Here is a 12444-nt window from a genome sequence, read left to right as displayed (position 1 = left end):
TCTAATCTCTTGTCTTTTTTCATTAAACGGAATCAAAAGAAGAAAGGAAGCCCTAGCCGTTTCTAAACATTCCGGCAAACAGCAGGACAGTTGTGGGAGTGGATTGTTTTCAGACTTCTTATTTTTGTGTATTGTTTTATATGGTAAGTTAATGATCACATTTACATTTTTTAGAGCAAAAATACATCTTTTTTACGGGGGTGACACATTTGTGGTCGGGCCTGGAGGAGTCAAAATTCAGCATTTGTGATCATAAGGTAATGCCAACAATCATTTCTATGTCGATTGAAAGGAGAAAGAGCCTCCTAAGCTATGTTTCTCTTGTAATTTTAAACAAGATATAATAACACAAAGAGAAGCAAAGCCTCCAGACTGGTATTCAGACTTGATAATTCCCTTTGTTTCAGTCTCAGGAACACAAACCAAAACAATGGGGTTTTTCAATTGATTTTGAAATGTGAAAGCATCATAAAAGGAGCAAATGGAAATGCATAATAAGCAACTGATTGGAGGAGTCTGAAACAGAAAGAAAACGCATCAGTTCCATGGTTAGTTGGGGGAAAAGATGTACTTGTCCCAGGAAACAATGGAATCCTAGAACCACCCTTTTGAGAGTTAACTCCATTTTCTTGCTTAAAGAACTCTTAATATTTTGTACTCCGCAATGTGATATTTATTTCCAGGACAGCATCTAAATTCTGATTCCCAGTATCTGACAATAGTTATATTTACTTATATTTATAGTTACTAATGTCCAATCTTGAGTTGGAGAATTTTTGCCACTACTCTAGAATAATGGAGAAAAAATTAGAAACTTCAGGGTATGACTCACGAGAGAATATTTTCCCTGATATGGATATAATACAGTATATTTACCTTGCAATATGGAGATGTTTTAGTTCATTCAACTTAACTGCAATTAAACCTGTCATGGTCACTGTATATGATTCGAAGGAATTATAAAACATGGCTCCTGCTCTCAAGTAACTGGTGGTCTGGTCAGAAGAGAAAAATGATAGATGTAGGAAACGTTTAATAGCAGCATAGTAAATCTTAGACTGCCCGTGAAGTAGTATAAAATTTTTAAACAATAGGAGTCAGAAGATAGAGATTGCTAGTTCTAGCTCTACTGTTGATTCTGTAAGTAATGTAAATTCTCTTGGTCTCAGTAAAATCTTCATTGGACTTGGACGATGTTGGATTGAAGTTGAACTTGGACAGTGTCCAAGTGTCCTATTAGCAATGATGTTAACACAAAACAAAAAAAAGACCAGATTTCTAAATATTTGAATAAAGAGAAGAAAAGGGAAATTTAGTAAAAGAAGAAATCAAGTTGAGCTGTCATGCTAGGGAAGACTTCAGGGAAGAGGTGAGGTAGTCCAGCCTCTTTGAAGAATAAAGTTTATATTGACGCTTCCTTTTTCACTGAACATATGTCCTCATAGCAAGCAAATTGGCTATTGCATATCTGGGTAGATGAAAGTGTTCCTAAGAGCTTTAGTAGGAAGTAATTAAAAATGAAAGGGCTTCATCTAAAAAACAAGTGTGTCGATCTTAGTTTCTTTGCTTGATTTCCATGAAATCATCAAAGGGCATGTGTAAAAATTGAAAATATCTCATAAATAGAGCCTGATGGACAACATATAGACATATAGACATCAAGACTTCGTAGGAAATATGTTGCCTGAAAGAACGTTAGATTAAACAAACACGTTTGGAAAATCCACTGTATAGACATAAATATAAACCTTTATACATGTGTTTTTAAATATGATAAAAACATTTCTACCTTATCAAGAATGTTCTATCTAAAATCTAAAGACTATCAATAGATCTGATATGTCAATCGGTACCTTAGTTCCTTCCAGGCATGTTGCACCAAGCTTTGCAAAGGTGAGGCTATTTCACGTGTGGGGACAGCCTTTAATAGAGTGTTCTCTGATTCAGCCTGCGGATTTTCATATTTTCTTCTTATTATGATATTAATTCTTATTTTCTGTCAATTATCAATAACTGAAAAAAACTACAAGACCGTGATCAATTTGAACATTGTTTTTCCATCAGTTAAAAAAATTAAATCGTAGATAAAAAAACATTGTTCTTGGTTTTACCATTTATAGAGATACTTAAAATGTTTTGAGTGCTTTTATGTCCTATAGTAACCATCTTTTTGAACTTTTGTTCTCAGTCCTGTTATTTTGTTTTGTGAAAATTTTGCTTAATGTTTTTATCAAGTATTCATATTTATACATTAAATGCATCTATTCATTCCTCCCATTCATCTGGTGAGCTTAAAATTCTTTGTTTTGGAGTATTATATTTTAATTTAGTTTTTATGTAGTGACATATCTCCATAAAGTTATTCTACTATATGATATCAGAATTTTCAAAAACTTGCCTCCAACTTTATCACCTCTATTTTCTAAAAAATAAGCCATTTTAATAACATACTTATTGAAAAGATGTCTAAATATTAAGTACAGATGTCTGAAAAGCTAAATTTAAAGTATCTAAATATTTAACAAAGGACTCTGATTGCATTTTGTAGAACAGAGGAAATTTTTCAAAAGGAGACATTACAATGATAAATGTGATAAAAATTATATTCCCATTTTTAATAAAAGAGAGTCTAATGTTGCATTTCTTTCTTTTTCCTTTTAGGGTATGGGATTTCCTAGAAAACTAAAAACTAATTTTCTAACATCCCATTAAGGACACTATACATGGTATATAAATAGCCAATTGTTATCTTACAGTGATTCTTTTTGACAATGTGGCATACTTAAAAGGAAACACTAGGTAGAAAGTATCTTGTTTACAGCCATCTCATATTTGCTTTGTAAAATGAAAACTATAATCCCTGGAACAATTTTTTTTTCTTTATCACTAAGACTTTAGGAAGATATAACATCTTGAAGATAAATAGTCCCCCCCTTTTTTTTAATTATAAATATCAAACGCTATATGTTTAGGGCAATAACCAGCATAAAGAAGACAGTAGTCAAGGAGGGATGGTGCAAATGCCTAACGTGTTTTCTTGGTTGAAAATAACAATACAGTGGGAAATACACTGAACCATATGTAGCTTGTATATTTCAACATCTTGCAAAATCAGCTACTCTTTCCATGCACACATGTGCTAAAGCTGATTTTACAAAATAGGCAGCAATGTTTGTCCAAGTACCTGATTCAGCAGCTGGCCCACATTTTTTTACTGTGAAAAATGAGGATTAATTGATGAGAATGTTGACCTTCCCTCTAAAGAATCACACTTGAAATTTAGCATCTTTGTTTGGGTTGTGGCAACTTCGTATTGTTAGACTTACATGTTGGTATTTTTAAGCTAAGGAGTTGATGGAAAATGTACTATGTACATGAATTTAAACAAAAAAAACCCCAATAAATCATGTAGTCAATTTTTTACTAGTTTTTGGAGCTACTGTTCACTGCTCTATTTTCAGCTATGAACTGCTAAATAACTTGGGCCAACTACAATGTTTGCTTTGAAAGTTATGTGATCTTATTTCTCTACGCTGGTGGAAACCGAATATTTTCTATGTAAAATGATTTGGAAAGTAGGTAAAATTATTCTATAAGCAAACTACTGATGTATTGTAAATCCAATGGATGTATGCTGGGCACTGAAAAGATGACAGAAATTAATTAAGTATGAATCTTGTTTTCAAGGAAATATTATTGCTCATCAGGAGAAAAGGACATATATTCAAATTGCTATTGTTTCTGCAAATAACTTGCTTTGTCACTTTAGGCAAATCATTTCAATTTTGTGGGCCTCAATTTCTCTACATATGAAATATTCTAAGTATCCTTCTAGTTTGCAAATTCTGTGACTCATTTTTTTAAATCTCAGAAATGCAAATATATATAAGAAATATTTTTAGACTTAAAAAAAAGTTCCACCAAATTTTTCTGGGCCCATGTGATTTTTTTAAACTTTAAAAGATACAGAAAATTCGTTGGGTTAGGATAATGAACACCATATACCTCATAAACTAGATTTAATCCCTATTGTTTGTTTTCCTGAAACATTTTAGTGTAGATTGCAGGCATCGTGGCATTTTACTCTGAGATACTTCGTTATGTAATAGCGTCACAAGTCCATTATCGTAGCTCTTGAAATTAACAAGGATTTCTTAGTATCAACCTATAGCCCACGTTCATGACTTCCTAATCATACCTAAATATCTCTTACGGACGATCCGATCAGTGTCCATGCACTGCATTTTGCTGTTATGTCTCTTTCAGTCTAGACTGGTCCTCTGCCTCTCCCACCTTGTTTTCTTGTTGTCCTTTTGTTCATGACAATGACATTGACATGTTTAAGACATTGGATCCGTTGTTGTCCTGTAGAATGTCCCACTTTCTGGATTTGCCTTTTGGTTTCTTCTCAATGTGTTTTATTTCTCTAGTCCCTTCTATTCTATAAACTTGAAGTTAGGCTCACAGGTTTGATTAGATACAACTTAAACATTTTTAATACTTCCTAGATAGGGCTATATATTTCATATTGCCTCACAGGGTTTGTTTCACTGTCAGTGATGATAGGATTGATTGCTATGTTAAGAGAGTGATAACTTGTATTTTCGACTGTAAACTCTCCCTTTGCATGTGTTCTTGTGATGATTAGATACTTCTCTTTTTTTAAGTTGGAATCTATGCGAACTGATTGGTCTCTGTTTGAAAAAGTCTAATCAGTATGTCATCTCAGCAATCCTTTAGTAACATTGAAGTGATATGGGTATAACAGCACATTGAGTCTCTGATAACATCTTCTCTTTAAGGGGCAAAATGATAAAGAGACTCGGACGATCTTGTCATATGAAATAACTCTTCTCCTGAGAGCCGAGATCTTCATCTTACTTTATTTCCTAGAGCGTGTCATCCTGAGGACATGTCATCATTGTTTTACAGAAGCAACTTCTTGGAATGCTTGCTAGGAAATAGTATTTAACCAAATTTTTTAAATATATAAGGAAATATAACTATAGTTTATAATTAGCCATGGAGTATAGTTTTAATGTTGATGTTCATAGGCTTTTACAAATAAATATTGGCTATTGTTTACATCCAAGAGATATTTGAATCCCCCAATGGGCATGCACTAAAATACTTAAAATGTCACTACTATTATGGCTCCAGTGATAAGTGACTGAAAATTGTACAGCCACCGATTTTAAATAACTGTGTATGCTTTGACTGGTATCCTCAAGTGTGTAGAGGCACAGAAATATGGAGCCAGCCTTCTCGTGTGGGGTCATCAGCCATGATGACTCCCCTTCATGCCCCCGCCACACGCCCGCACGTGTTGTAGCGGACCTTGTCAGCGCCCGGTCCCATCCCTTCGGTCTGTCAGCACATCTTGCAAAGTTTTGAAGCATTTCCCAGAATTCCCACCCCCGACACGTAATTAAGCTGTCACCATCCACTGTATCTGATTTAATAGAGCCTGTTTATTGTCAAGGTTCGGTCACACGTGTGTATCAACACCCCACATCTTTACCAGTGTTCCCACCATTTCCCAAGTAAACCATTTAGACTCAAAGCCTGGTCTCAGGGTTTGCTTCCGGAAAAACCCAAACGGAGACAGGCATCCTTCTTCCTCGAACTATGAGCGCAAATTTCAAAGAATAGACCTATTGTATCTCCATATTTGTTCACGTGCAGCTCAGCCTGCGAGGAACACCAGCCTTTCCTCCCTCCTCTGTCTTTGGATAACAGGTACCCATCTTCATTTTTAACATTTAGGTTTATGTCTAATACGTATTCTACATATAAAGAAGAAAATGGTTCTGTAAGGTCTGTTACTGTCTGAAAATATGTTTAAAAACATGTTCTTTCCCCCTTTTTTGCTGTCTTCTTATTGTGTTTAATTCAATTCTCTAGTCCTCCACTTTCCCTATACCCCATTCCCCAAGGGCAAGCAACCATTTGCAACTTTTGCAGTGGATTCTTGTGGAATTTGCCTCCTGATCATATGATATTGTTGTTTCTTGATTAATGGATTTTGGCCATTGTCTCTGCAATTCCAAAAATGGAAGAAGGATAATTTCACTTTCTTTATTGGCACAGTACCATACAGATTCACAAACATTTCTGTCTCCCAGTTCTCCTAATATACATGATCATCTTGATTAAATAAATATTCATTGTTTGCATTAGTTAGACTGCATGAACACCATTGACAGAGCTGTACTATGATGATTTTTTTCTTTTTCTTACAAATTTGGTTTTCCTTGCAAATTAATAATTATCCTAAATTTTAAAAATTCTTAATTAGAATCTTCTACTCTGTGAAAAAACTAAGAGAATAAAAAGACAAGCTACAGACTGGGTAAAATATTTGCAAAACACATATCTGATGTAAGACTGGCATCTAAAACATACCAAAAAGTAATAATAAAAGCTCTTAAAACTTAACAGCACTGAAAGAAACAACTCAATTTAAAAATGGATAAAGGATGCTCAACATCATATGCTAATGACAACTGATGAGTCTCGCTTTTCTCTTTTCCTTGCAAGATTTCTGCTTCTTCCAATATGCTTGCTTTTTTGTTTTGGCCTTTGTCTTTCATGTCATATGTTTTCTTCAAAATCTGGAAACCCTTTGCTAGGAACTTCTATCTAAAAATACTGGAAGAGAGAACTGTATGAAAGTCCTGTTCACTTGGCTGGGTTGGCTCTGGTTCCTACCATAGACTGAGCTGTCTGGACAGTTCCACTGCAGAGCCCCCAAAGTCAGTATTTTTTCTCTAGGGCTGGCCAGATTTCTTAGAGAAGGATTTTTCACTGACGTTTGATGTCTGGCCGAGAGCAGTCTGTGAGCCAAGTGATTTAAAAAGCCTGGAATCTCAACATTCAGCATGTGAACATTTACTTCCAAAGTGTGATCTTCAATCGTCCTGGTGGCCCCAGTCTAGACTCCTTCTGTTTTACCATCTCCAAAGATTAAACGTCTAATCTTATGGGGAGGAATGAGGCATAGTTGCCTATTTATGGGAGAGAAACTGCAGGTCTAATTGCTCCTTAAGCAGCTTTCAACCAGTTCTCCCCGTAGCAACTCCCAGGGTAGCTGGTGCAGCCACTACCTGTGTCTTTCAGTGATTCTCTGATACAAATTAGGTGACATCACAGCTTCCTCTACTGCTGGCATAAGGTCAAGTCTTCCAGGTCTGCTAAGTCAGTTGCCAATTATCCCTATTTATGTGAGTTTATGAATAAAACAAGCAAACAAAAAGTCAACTTTTGACTTAACTTCAGTTGTAAGTGCCTTTAGTTAATTCTCCATCTTAAGCCAGAACTGATTCCACGTAACCTGTAAGGAGACTTCACTCCCAAAGTTCTCATTCAGGAGGCGTCTCCTGCCGTCACCTACCTTCACCCCGTCCTCCTCCAGGTTGCAGAGAATCTTGAGTCTAAGGCAATGCTTTCAAATCGTGTGTCTCAACTATTGCTCTATCTATCTTTATCCTCGATCTACACAAAAACCTTGAGATGAAAGCCTCTGTTTTTCAACCCTGTGTCTTTTTGCTTAGTCAGTGCCCAGCTCATGGTAGGCCTTCTTTATGTTTATTTGAACATGTGGATGATTGAATGAACTGTTAAGGAATTGAACAAAAGGCTTAAATAAAAGGGAGTGGGATTCAGCCGTATTCTAGCTGTTACAAGTCACTAATAAAATCCGCTTTCCTGTCACATTTATGGGCAGTTTCACTGAAGGTGAATGAAAACAGTGTGAATGGAGGAATAAAGAATTTAGGTGCTTTGCTACCTGTTTATGGTGATATAAGTAAACATGGGTTCAGAGCACATTCTAGACTGTTTTGTGAGACTAATTTCTGCATCAACATATCCTTTTGTTAAATTCTTTTTTTTTTTCTGTCCCCCTGCCACCATCCAAACAGAAAAAAATCCTGAAAGAGTAGTTGCAAAATTACTGTGTATATCTGATAGTTGACTATGCCTCACCAAAGGTCCTATTTATTTGTTTTAACTAATATTCCAAGGAAAATGTGCAGACCCTCTAACATATTGCTTGGAGGTTAAAGAGTATGTTCATTTCATAACCTTGACTTCATGTGCTGTTCCTGTATTCACTCTAACAGAGCCGTATCTATCTCCTGAATATCTATGAAAGGAAACTCCCTTAGGACAAATAATTTATAAATATCTGACCAATCACAACTTAATCTTTGATGTTAAAACTTCACAGGGAGCTGCTTTTAGTTATGGAGGTTTCTTAGATCGTTCATTTAGACGTTCATTTAGACCGTTCTTAGATCGTCCTGGTTCTTAGATCGTTCATTTCAGGTATGTTAGTTCTCTACTTTTAGGTCTTCATGTAACTGAAACATTCCACCCTGGATATTGTCAACTGAAAAAAAAAAAAAAAAAAAAAGCACAACCTAATAGTTGAGAATTATGTTTTCTTTGGTGGCTTTGCTGAGGACCATAGCCCAGGAAGGCAGCCTCTCTGGCAGCTCTGAGGAACTGTTCCAAAGAGATAAGTGAGGGACCAGGATACATAGGAATTTTTTTTCTGGGGGAAAAAATGTAGTCTATCATCAAAAGGTTACTGCTAATCACAAAAAACCAGACATCTTAAGTTAATGATTTTAGTGTTTTTCTATGTACGGGAAGTTGGAAGAGTCTGGACTTGTTGAACTCATTCCTTTGACGCCCACCTTAACCCTCTAGGGCCAGTGTCCTGTTCTTCTCCATCCTGAAGTCTCCTGAGGGTGCACCATTAGGGGCAGCTGCAATGGCTGGTGACTTTATGGTCACAACATCCTCTGTTTACTGAAATGGCAGGTGACATTCTTTGTCCATAGTATAGATTCTGGGAGGCAACCCTACCTGCTAAGCAGAGATGAGAAAACGTAGTCTAGAATCTTCCTCACGAGGGCAACACTTTTTTAGTCCATCCTGTTCTAGAGTAGTGGAGTCAGGGAGCCACTGGTAAAACACCGCTGCCTGGGCTGTGAATGTTGCATTACCTGTAGTGTTGCAGGATGTTGACGGCGATTCAGGACTCTGTGCTCTGTACTGTGCCCGAAAGGGCCTCTTGATCCGAGGACTCCGGGAACAAATGAATTATCATGGAATAACGAACTGGATTGGGATAAATTGAGACAAATTACGTAAAGATTTGTTACACCATGAAGTGCTGTGTCAGCTAGTGCCGATGGCTTATCAAGAAGGCCTTTGTGTCTTTCTGTCCCAGGAGTAGCTCAGGTCTTGGTTTGAAATCTAAACGTCTTGGTCTCCCCACCCTCCACCCCCCCGCCGCTTTTTGATTTCGTCTTTCCTTGCTCCCTGACACTTGACATCCACTCACAAGCTGATCAAATTTTAAGGGTAAAAATTGCCATGAAGTTGTTTTCTTCCATCTCCTCTGTTCTCTGACCAGTGGTCACTGTAACTTCCCCTTTCCTTCTCCAAAATCTGCCTGGTCAAGCGCCCCAGGTACCGCACTGGGTCCCCTCGCACACTGCATTCTTATTCTGTTGTTCACGCTATCATTTATTTAATTTTTAACAGGCTTTAAAAAATTTTTAATGACAATTCAGATTTTCTGTAAGATGAATGATAATATGATAATACCAATTAGCATTGAACAATCTGCCAGACTCTGTGAAAGCACTTTACAAACATGATCTTAAATCACTTTCAAATAATCCTTTTGTCTGCAAAGGTCGTTTTTCCTCATTTTAAACATGGGAAAAAGATGAGATTCAGTAAGCTTTGGTGTTTTTCCCAAAGTCGCACAGCTAGAAAGTTCTGAAGATGGAATTTGACCCTATGTCTGCCTAATTTCCCTGCCCTTGCACTTAGCTATTTATCAGAGGAAAAAGTGAAAGGCACCCGTAATTCTATTAGCTAAAAGAAAATATTGTTGATATTCTCTTTTCCTTGTTATTTTGCTTACAGTAGTACATGCATACATTTGTGCATGCGTATACAAATTTATACACATCCACCACATACATATTTTTATGACTTTTTAAGTTATATATCTATTTAATAGGATAATTCTGTGTCTGTTTTTTACTTATAACTATTGTGAAGCTTTTCGTGCATTGTTTTGCATACTTTATGAAAACACAATAATTTAGGTTTGTGACAATAAACTCCTGTCTGCCTCTCAGAGGTAACATGTTTGAAGCACTCCTTTACTGGTGTTTACGTGCCGGGTGTTTTTGCCCTCATCTTTCACTGTGAGACATGTGGTGGGGTGCACATGTCACTGTCGACCTCAGCCTGCCTTCTAGGGGGCCTCCTTTGCCCTATTCATTCTCTCCAAGCCGCCTTCTCGGTTGGAGCCAAAATGGCCAGTCTTCCTGTCTCTTACTTTTTCTGGCCACCTCCCAATATAGTATATTCCGCCGGCTCTAACTCTAATCAGTCCTCATAAATGTGCACAGAGAAAAAGACTAGCTTCCCAGGAGAGGGACGTTAGGAAGCCTGTTTCCCCAGAAATCAGATACCCGCCCCTCTCTGGCTTCTCCTACGTCCTCCTCATCATTTCAGCCAAGCGCCTGCGGGGGGCGAGGTCGGGTGTCCTGTGGGTGAGCCTATCCTTAGCCAGGTCTTCACTAACTGATGGGGAAAATGGACCCTAGCAGTCCAGTCATCAGCCGCGTGGCCCCCGAGATCACTGGTTTCCGGCTTCTCCCTGAAATACCACGTCTTAGGAGCAGATGCTACGTGCGTACTTTTATGTAAATTTGAATGATGACGTTAAATCCAGAAATTATTCTTAAGTGTTGAAAGATGTGTCGCGTCCAAGGCACCTGTAAACGCTCTGCTACCTTTAAGGTGTAGTCTTAGCCCAAAGAGTAGATTTTGTCACTTCTTAAAATTACCTTTAAAAATTACAGCAGACCTTTGTTGGACTAGCTAAGACTTATGGGAGGGAAAGAAAACTCTGAAGACTTGTACTTAACTCCTTATTCTCATTTTTATGGCATTTAGGTCACTTACAAAGCTTCCGAAATTTGAACATGACTACACTTTTGTAAACCGCCTGATTGCAGTTTTTCAAACAGAATCGTGTAATGTTTTCTGTCTCCTGAGGAATCTTGTAGGTTAGGTATCTTTGTAAGTTCTCTGCATATCATATATGACTGCCTTATTCCTTATTTAGAATGTTTGCATCAATATTATGAGCGGTGAGGGGGAGATAATGTTTGTACTCCAACATACAAAAATCTTTCATTCCTTCACACACACACACACACACACACACACACACACACACACACACACGAGAGAGACAGAGAGAGACAGAGAGAGAGATAAATATGTGAGGTGATGTATGTTAATTAACTAGGTTGGGGGGAACTTTTTCACAATGCATAGGTATTATCAAGTCGTCACGATGTACGCTTTAAATATCTTACAATTTTATTTGTAAATTATAACTAAATAAAGCTAAAAAATATTACTTTATTCAATTTTCTGTTCAAATACATTTAAATAATGACAGTATCCCGACTAGTAGGCTCCCCTTGCTCTACTTTATAACTTTTTAAATTTGTTGTCAGCATCTGATCCTTGTCAACCTCTTGCCTGATACAAATGGAGCTACCACATACAGCTCTGCTGGACCAAATGCCATTTGCTGATAATAATACTCGTTATGGTTTGCTGATCACCACGCAATGCTCTGAACACTGTACATACTCATCTCGAAGCCTCCTAACAGCTCTGCAAAAGTGATGCCATGATTTGATTTTACAAATTGGAAAACAGAGTCAGAGAGGTTGAATAAATTGTTCAGCGTCACCTGGTTAGTAAGAGACAAAAGTGTGATATGAATCCTGAACTCTAAGAGTCCGTGCTCTTTCCACAACTCTCTCCACAGTGTCTGAAATTATTACCTGCGGGCTTAAATGCAGCATTAACCCAGTGCATTTATCAACAATGCGTAGCAGATTTCAGTTAAAATTGGTCAACCTGAAGTTCAAGTGCCATTGCATGGTTGGAATCAATTGAGCATCTACCAAGAACCAGACAATATGCCGGTTACTAAAAATACAATGGAGAGAACACAAAGGCATGGTCTGTACCCTCATGGTGATAAATGTCTGGTGTATAGGTAATAATGCTCTTCCTACATGGTTTCTGTAACCTGAGGCTTTGTAATCTGAGATCATGTTAATAAAGGGAGTGTATTTACCAGAAACTGCTGTTACTTCCCCATTTCCCGTTGTCTTTGCTTCAGCTAAGTGTTCCCATTGAGCATCTCTCCCAGCCGGTCTCATTCCTGAATTAAAAAATTGAGCTAACTAGAAATATTTTTTTAAATATTCATACCAAGCCCTGCCCCATTCCTCTTCTCTACCCCATCCGGCTCATGACTGACTTTTCCTGGAGTGAGACCCAGGCTTCAGTATTGTAAAAATATACCCGAAACGATTCCCA

The sequence above is a fragment of the Kogia breviceps genome, chromosome 20, assembly GCF_026419965.1.
Source record: "Kogia breviceps isolate mKogBre1 chromosome 20, mKogBre1 haplotype 1, whole genome shotgun sequence".
Taxonomy (NCBI): domain Eukaryota; kingdom Metazoa; phylum Chordata; class Mammalia; order Artiodactyla; family Physeteridae; genus Kogia; species Kogia breviceps.
Note: the sequence above shows the minus strand (reverse complement) of the source record.